Source organism: Gallus gallus, chromosome 1 (genome assembly GCF_016699485.2).
Source record: "Gallus gallus isolate bGalGal1 chromosome 1, bGalGal1.mat.broiler.GRCg7b, whole genome shotgun sequence".
Lineage (NCBI taxonomy): Eukaryota > Metazoa > Chordata > Aves > Galliformes > Phasianidae > Gallus > Gallus gallus.
In genome coordinates this window covers 19,263,517-19,272,968 of record NC_052532.1, presented here as the reverse complement: position 1 = coordinate 19,272,968, position 9,452 = coordinate 19,263,517, and positions in this window count along the sequence as shown.

The following is a 9,452-nucleotide window of genomic DNA, read 5'->3' as shown; positions in this document are numbered from 1 at the left end:
TGATCAAATCCCTTTTCATTGACAGATCTTTTCTCTCAGATAACCAGATCTTCATACCACTTTCAAATGTGGGTAAGTTCACAGTAGTGTTCACCCACTGAAACAGAGTTTGAGGTAACCACAGGAGGAGAATATTTTTTCCTGCCCCTCGAAAGCTTCTAGTTCTCCTTCTTTCTTGATAAAGCCTGACCTAGGAGCAAATATAATCAGTTAGTCACAACTATTCAGTAATAAATGGCTCTGAATACAGACGTAATTTGCAGTTTCAGTTGCAACTCACCTTATGAAACAGTGGACTGACTCAGTTTCAGTTGGATTATATTTTTGTCACTCTAGTTTAAATACCATTTACTTCTCAATTAAGTTCCATTACTCTGTAGAAAATAAATACTGAAATAGGTATTTTCATTTTCGCATAGTAACTTAGAGACAAAGTATAGCTTTGTGGGCTTTGTGGCAGGGATAGTCTTAGTGAATGTAGAGTTTTGTTACATCAAGAGGAAGATGGGTCTGTCTTTGATGAGAGAGAGGAGTACGAAACTTAACAGCTTATGTAATAACAAATATTTAGTCATTTGGGAGTCTTCTAAGAATTCTGTCTCAGTCTTTCTTGTTCTCTCTGTTTCTCACACATACAGATGAATGCTTCCTAATCTGGGAGGATATTCTAAGCATAAATTTATTAACAGGTATGAAATGATAAATGCCACATAAATGACTCTGAACACTCTCTGTGTACATATACCCACACCCTCTTTTTCATTCTTCTCTGGTTTTGGTTACTACTCCTACCTTAACATTTCCTACGTTATTTTTGGAGCTGCCTTTGTGGCTATAAAATCAAACACTTCTGTGAAGACAGAGAAAATCACACGTAACAAATGCTAAGGCTTTTCCCTTTGTTTTTGTGATCCTATTTTCAGATAAATGAATTGCAGGAGAACAGAAAAAAAAAAGGATTATATTGATGTTTATGGTGGCAGGTACTCCATTTTAGAGGGATCAGTGTCATCAGCAAAGTCAGGTGAGATTTGTAGCTCCCAGAGAATCAAAAGTCAGTGCGCAGTTATTCCACCAGTATGGACTGGTATGGCAGAAAGAAATGCCCCAGTGTTTACTGAACATTAATATGTAATCTCTTTTCTTCCAGTTTCTGTTAATTGGCAAATGAAATAGTGGGAGTGCTTTGAAGCAGAGAAAGAATACACACCCAGAAACAGGTCCTGTAGCACACAGCAGCCTATGTGCACAGCAACAGATGTCACCATGAAAGTATCACCCTTCATTTCTACACTGAAAATTACAGAGTGAAAAATCATTTCAGAGTATTCCTATCTGTGAACTAGATCCATGTTCACAACACAGTCACCATCACATGGAACTCTTGAGGTCCAAGGAACATGAGAAGCACCTGTCATGTAGTCAGTGAGACTTTCCAGAGCTCTGATCTAGTTGGCCCAGATGACACAGATATAGATAGAGAAAATCATCCATGTTACAGTACAGGAACTGCTGGAAAAAAGCTGGAACTGGCAAACCATGGAAAATCCCAGTGGTTGATACTCTTGCCCTCCACAGTGAGGGGGCTGATGAGGAATCACTACCATCTTCTACTTCAATGAAATACAATATACAATTCTCTGCTAGGTGAAAACTTAGGTATGTCTTGTCAGGTCAGGAAGCTTTGCCACAGCTCCTTGGGCAAGAGAGAAACAAACACAGAAAGATTAAAGAATCAAACCAATTTCTGTTGGCCAGTTTAAATTCAGTTAGGTTTTTATATGCAGAAAAGTCATTTTAAGTGATTTCGAAAAGGCAGAAACATTTCTCTTTGTAAAAATTTGAAAGAAATTTCATATAAACTTGTGTGTGCTTTTGAGAGAAGAGTAGATTGCAAGATCATTGTGATTTTTACTTTTTGGCTACCTAAACCCACTATGACACAAGTCAGAGAAAAACATGTTGGTGAAGAATGAGCTTCAATCATCTTACCATTTTGAGCTGTTATAAAGTACATGTTACTCATGCAGGGAATCAAAGTATTCATTTCTGCCATGAAAAGTGAAAATCCAAAGACTGGAGAAAGAGAATACTAAATAAACATCATGTAATGCATGGGTCATAGTGCATCCTAGTGCAGAAAGAAAAAAAAACAACAACCAAACAAAGAACAAACAAATAAACCTGTGACTTTTTCTCTACTGAATTCCTTGTAGAAGCATAAAGACAAAACTCCACAGAAGTAATTAAAATGTTTTCCATTTCTAAAATGTCTCACTAGTTTCTAGAAATACTCATCAATACATAAATTCTGACACTATAGAAATTAATAATAAATATTCCTATTAAATTCAATGTGAAATAGAATTTCATTCTCTAGGTATTTTAGCAGCATGAAAAGGAACAGGGAACAAAATGAGCAGGATATACAGGTCTCAAAATTGTGCAGAAGGAAGTGATTTAATAGCAGCTATTGTTGTGAAAAAAACACACACTGTTTTATGGTTTTATGATAACTACAGTGGTTTAGGGCAGGGATGCAGGAGTTCCTGGATCTAGTTACTACCTGACCTTGAAGGAAAGATTCCATTTTTCAGTTTTCCTTTGCAGAATTAGGGATTGTAAACTATTGTTAGAGGCAACTTGTTAATAATGTTTATGGAAATATGTTGATTAGCATCAGAATGAACTATGAAGAAAGAAAGAAAATATTAAATAGGTAATTGGGTTAAGGAATCTGAATAGACAGGTAGCTTGATGAGAGAAAGGAAAGAGTGATCTCTCTCAGGCATGTTTCCTACATTAACAAGGGCTTTTAGTCAAATAAGTGACTTGAATTTACTGTAAACTTAGGCTAATTCACTCAGAAGCTTTTCCCAAGCCTACTAAAATTAGTGAAACTCTCTTCTGTGATTTCTTGTCATCCCAGAACTTCTGGGATCAGGCCCAGAATGAGTAAGGAACAACTCTCTGGAGAAAAGATAAAGGATGTGGAACTGGGGCAGAGGAGAAGTCCCAGGAGAGATGCAGGGAAAAGTCATTGCATAATGCAAGCTTAACTTTCCCCCGTTCCCTAGAGCAGCTGGATCAGCAGGGCTATCCAAAACCCAACAGTTTATGGACCTCCCCCTTCCCATCAGTGAGAGTCAACATGAGAAACTGGAGTCAGTCTCAATCCCCAGGCTCCCTGACCCCACTTCACAGTTTCCCACAAGGCATGAGATGCGTGTAGGACTTCAGGGGCTGCTCACTTTCATGCATCATTGAAGGGCACTTAATCATGTATATCAGCAAAGGGACCACCCAAAGTTTTGAAGTTTTCTAGAATTTTTCAGTTCCCCAATCAGATATTTTAAGTAATAAGGGGATTTCCCTTTATCATCTGTGTTTTAATTACTCATATATTTGCTTTTAACACAGTCCAAGTAAATTAATGGAGAAAAGGTGGTATATATTTGGGTATATAGAGCTTTCTGTGAATCTATGTAACACAGAACAGTCATGCTTATTTTCTTAATCTTAGTAAAATTTGAGGAAAAACAGTCTCTACATAAGAAAGTACAATAGGATCTAAAAGATGTCTCCTCACAGAAATTTCAGAAAATATTTATTTTAGTGATGTCACTAATTGTTTTTCTCTTAAGTACAATAATCTCACTGCACCTCAACTGCTGTCTGTGTTACTAAAGGATGTTCATGGTTGCTTAGATGAAATTGTTTAACAGAGCTCAGCTTAACACTCATTTGAACTAGATCTGTATCCACGTAAACAAATATTACAACCACCTTCCATTTAAATTGGTACCTTTTTGGTTGAATGGACAGTTTACTAGTTGTTAGTTGATGATGGAAATGTATCTCACCAATGTTTAATTATAGCTCCATAAAAGTTGTTTCTTTCACAAATTAGAAATATTTTCAATATTATATTCCCTCATGGAGATGCTAGCTTGCAATGTTGCTAAGTGTTTCAGCTAGCTTGTCATAATGAGAAGACGTGAATACATAATTCACATACTGTTAATTAAAGTTGCTAGTAACATTCAAAGCTTTAATACATAACTGGCAGCTACCCGGATACTTGCTGCACACATAGCCTGCACCTGTAAATGTAATTCAGATGTCATGTGATGCAGAAGACCATCTGGTGAGGGAAAAAACTGAACATCACAAATGCAAACAGAAACAAAGCAAGGAGATAGCTCCAAGAGGAAAACAGCATCCTGGCCTGGAAAGAAAAATATCCATCCCTCTTTCTTTCTCTTTTTACAGACACTAAGACTTTCTCTGAGAGCGAGCAATAAGGAAGGTTAATGAACTTACTAAACAACATAGAAATACAGATAAGAAATGTAAGAATTATGAACAGAGGCATCATTATGAAACTATATATAGAAGTCCAAATTAGAGAAAAAGGCAATCTTCAGAATACTGAAGATATTCTTTACCTGGTAAATAGTGCTGTTAATTTCAGTAATAATCAGTAGTTTATTTTAAAAGAGTCAATTTGAGACATAATTAGTAAGGGCCCATCTTTCATTCGTTATACTTTAGATTTGATTGTACTGAGAATTCAGTCTACAAAGCAAACAAAATTGTAAAGACATCAAAAAAATCAAACAGATGAAGTTCTTTTGTTTAAAGCAGATATCATAATGCGTGTTTATGCATAACAAAGTGTCTTATAAGGAATGCATACAACCAAGTGAGTACTGAAAAAATGGCAAATAGGAAGGCATTTTTCTTAAAAAGTCACAGCCAGTTCATAAAGACTATGTGAAGGTGGACTTTCCACTCTAAACTATATAGTATGTAACACTGAGTGGAAGACAGTGGAACACCTGATCTTGTATAGAAAAGGCAGAAGGAAGAGCTGTTTACTAAATTTGGACACTCCTACATTTATTTACAACTGTAAATAAACTAAATTGAGCTCTAGAAGAGATTGGTTAAAATTTTTGATTAGGACAAGAATTTCCAGAAAAAAACAAGGACCAGAGCACAAATGTGGGAGAAAATAAGGTCAAGCATAGGGAATTCATAGATGTAAGAACTACATCTTTCTTAGATGCAGTGCATAAGTTGCAGGGGATGAGATATCTAGCACTCACTACTTTCTGACTGCAGTAGGATATTTACTCAGAGTATCCTAAATCTCTGCCCTACAGCTGAATTTCCATTTAATGTCTCTTGCGGGCATTGACTTTGAAATGCTTTTATACAGATGTACACTTTGAAAATGCCTGAGACAGAGAAATGTTTCTCATTGTGCATGTATTAAAATCTACGTCTGGGAAAGCAGACAGTTAATAGCATGTTCAGGGTTCATAAATGCAGAGCCTGCATTTTGTTACCTTCTGAGGAAGTCTACTCCACACATATGTTATACTGTCTCAGGAAACAATAAAAAAGTTCATCCATCCATTGAATTCTCATTTAATCGAATGCTTAAGTGATATTTTTTAATTATTGCCTAGATTTCAATTTAGCTTCACTTTCTCTGGATTTATTCATTGCTTATCCCTTTTATTGTTTCTCCTAATGGCTTATTTCCTTCTGGTAACTATTTAATCAACCTTTCAGTACAACTAGGGCAGTCAATATTGTATGGAGAGCCATACTGGATCTTCTAAAACATCCACTTTGAATTATTTAGAGACAGTATGCTTTCCACAGTGACCTATGAATTTCTCTATGCTTAATGAATTAATGTAATATTTAAAGAAAACCACTATCATGCAACATGATTTCAGCAAGAATTAGGTGCTTGATGTCTTTTAAAATTCATCTCAGAAAACATATCATAAATAGCTGGTAGATAGCTGGTATTAATGCTCTTGGGTGGGCCAGCCAATGTCTCCCTAGAAAAGTGTTTAATTTGGATGAGGGCAGAAGAGATTATTCATCATGGTTCCCCCTGGGATCCATTGGTGGGATGCAATCACAGCCATGATTCTTTCCAGTCAACAGTGCCATTTGGAGGACAGGAAAGGTTTCACAGTGTTGCACTGCTGTTTTCTTTCTCACTTCTCCTACAGATCTGGGCATCCCACCTCTTCCAACCACTGGCTGAATCTCACTTGTCAAATGAATGGCAGTAAGGAAACAACTGAACAGAATACAGCAAAATTTTCAGTGGAAAATGTAATGCCCTCAACAAATTCCGAAAATAATGTGAAATGCTGTATTTTTCTACAGCATGGTATCTGAGAACTGGGAGAAAGGAGATGCAAAACCTGTGTATTCTCAATTAATGTAAATCAATTCCACTTTCTTGAAGCAGTGTTACAATTTATAATAGGAACATGACTCCAACATAAAAAGAAGTTTACTGAGATTTTTTAAATTTCTGTTTCTTCCTGGTTACAGAAAATGATGACCAAAGTAAGTGTTCAAAAGACTTGAAAACTCATCCATCCATAAGTAATTAATCTCATGATAAAATCTCCCATGACCCTTTGCTGCAGAGCAGGAAAGTGTTCAGCATTTTCAGGCAACTCCTTATCATGCTTAAGGAAATATTTTCTGACCAGCAAACTATTGATTCTGAAAAATGCTTTGCTTAATCAGAAATCTTGAGCAAGCTCAACACAGGTCAGTGGAGAAAAACATTAATCACCCTAAGGTGCTTTTAGGGATTCTCGGGCTGAAATAAAGAAAGATGACATGCACACTTACTTGCAATACTGACACTGGTTTTGTTTTGTGTTTTTTTTTACATTTACATACCTCTTTTTTTTTTTTTTTTTTTCAGATGATTACATTCTACTGAAGTACAGAAAATTATTTCTTTTGAAATCATGAGTGTTTGTTGCACATAAAATTAACTTGAGGGTAGAAACGAGTCTGTTAGAGAAAGTAAATTTATTATTTTTTTAATTGCTTCTGTATTTTCAATTGAATTAATCAAATCAATTCAAGAACCATGTTCCTTGAAAAATTATTGAGTTGTCAACTATTAATATATCTTCTCTAATTAGAATATGTGGAAAGAATACATCAAAAATTTTCCAGACAACAAAGCTTTGGGGATTTCTAATTTGTTAAGCATAGAATATTCAAAATAACTTATATCTGAGACTTTTAAACAATTCCAAATTGAAACTGCCTGGATTATTGATCTCTTATTCTTGTGCCCAGGTATGTTGTATCTGAAGTGCCGGATATCACATGGCAGTCCAATGGCTGATGTGTTCTGTGTATGTAAGGTCCTGTCTCTTGGAATTGTCTTGGAAGGACAGACCAAAAGTGATTTTCAGATATTCATCATCTGTGCTTTCATTGTGTCTGGCATTTGTCCTAGGAAGACTGTAACATAGGAAACACCACTCTGGTATGATGTTCAGAGAAAGTGAATAGATACTGAGTTGAAAAACAGACCTGTTTCTAGAAGCAATTCAGCAAAGAGAAGTTGTCTAAAGGATTTTTATGCTTCTAGTACCTTAGAAGTCTGATAACAACATATTAAAATGTGCTTTAGACTTCCTGAATTCCAGCAGATACTAACTGAGCAGATAGTTTTCTCAACTGAGTCTGGAATTATTTTCAGATGGAGCTATTTAATCCACTAAAATGATCGGCATTTTTCAGTTTCTCACAAGTACTTACTGTGCACTTATTTAAAGAAGCATGGAATCTTATTTAATTAGGGAAAAAGGAGTCTCACCAAAGAATCTAAATCAATTCAGAATTTTTTACATATTTTTACTCCTTCTAAATTTGTCCCTAGAAAAGTACCATTTCTCTACGAGGCCAGTTTCAAATCCTGTTAAGTCTAGTTAAGTCCTCTGTTATTATTAATGCTTCAACTGTGAGCAAGACAGTGTTCAGATATATAAAAATGCAAGGATATTTTCCAGAGGAGAATTTTTCTGTCTAATCTGAAACATTAGAAAATAATTATCACAGACGATGGTTGGTAGAGGAAAATTGGGAGACTATAATTAAACAGAGATACAAACTGATTACAGAGCTGCTTTACAGGCAGATCTGGAGGTAGATTTTTTGTAGTACATTTCTTGCTTGTTAGAATTATCATTTTTTTCTACAAAAGGTCAGGTAGCTGGGGGGGGGGGGAGGGGGGGGGAAAGAAGTAAATAGCTCCATAGCAGAGGTCAGTAGCAGAAAGGTTGCTGAGTTCTGAGCAGGAATTGAAAGGTTTGTCATGAAAAGTCACATGCAGCTTTTGTCCTTGAAAAGTAATTGCAACTTGTCAGAAATACCAGTTGTTGCCAGATGAAGATAGAAGTTCAGCATTATTTATGGATCTACACTTCTCAAGTAAATAGATTTCCCTTAATTTGCAATTCTAAAAATGCCTTTAGACCTATCTTTAAATGGCCTCTCTAAACACAGGGCAGAATTGGTCAGGCAGTTTTTGACAAAATGTATTTTTCTTGAAAGGTGTTGTTTTATTTAAGCTGAATTACTAATGGAGCTGAACACATTCTGAAGAATTTTTCAATGAGATTTATAAATAAAAAGCCTTCAGCCTATTTTGGATGCAACTGCATTTTTAGAATGCATTTCAATCTTTTGTTTCAACCGTGCATATTCCAAACCTAAAAATTTGCAATGAAGCAAAGCCTTCATCTTCTATTCAGCATGGAGGTCGATGGAGATAAACCATAGGTCTCTGTGGTCCTTGTTGGATTCCTGCATTTTCCCTAGATGTTCTTCTATAGACTTCAAATAAAGTTGCATTTTGTTCACTATCCAGGTTAACACATACAAGAACAAACTGAGGGGAAACTTGTTTAAGGTTTTAAGTAGTTTTTTTTTTTCATATTCAGGCTGAAAAGATTCCAAACTAAAAACAGATATTTCTGTGTAGATAATGAAAGATTTTCAAATGGATTTCTGTTGTTCCTGATGTTTTATTAGTAATTCAGGAATGGCAGTCATTATTTTCTCTTCTTGTAGGTTGGGTTTATTTTTTGTCTTTTTTCCCAATGGAAGTTTGAATTAACCAATCTGATTGTAGAACTCAGGCTGTGGCAGCCCAACTCTGAAAAACACCACAATCACTGTCATCCACAAGTCTTATGGTAACACATGCTCTAAAGAGATATATAATACATACATATAATAAAATATATATTTAACATATATTAAATCAACATTTGCTTGACCAACTTGATAAACTCCTACAATGAATTGGGCTGGTTGATGGGGGCGGGGGGTGTGGTTGTTATTGTCAATAAGGCTTTTGATACTCTCTCCCATACAATGCTCTTACAAAAGCTTTGATGTACGTGTAGGCAGAAGTGTAGATTGAAAAGTGGCTGAACAGCTGTGTGCAGAGGGTGTTAATCAGTGACACAATGTCTAGCTGGAGGTCAGTAATCTGAGATGTACTCCAAGAGTAATGCTGCATCCAGTCTTCTTTAACATTGTCATTAATGACCCGGGTGATGGGACAATGCACCCTCAGCAAGTCTGAAGCTGCCTCA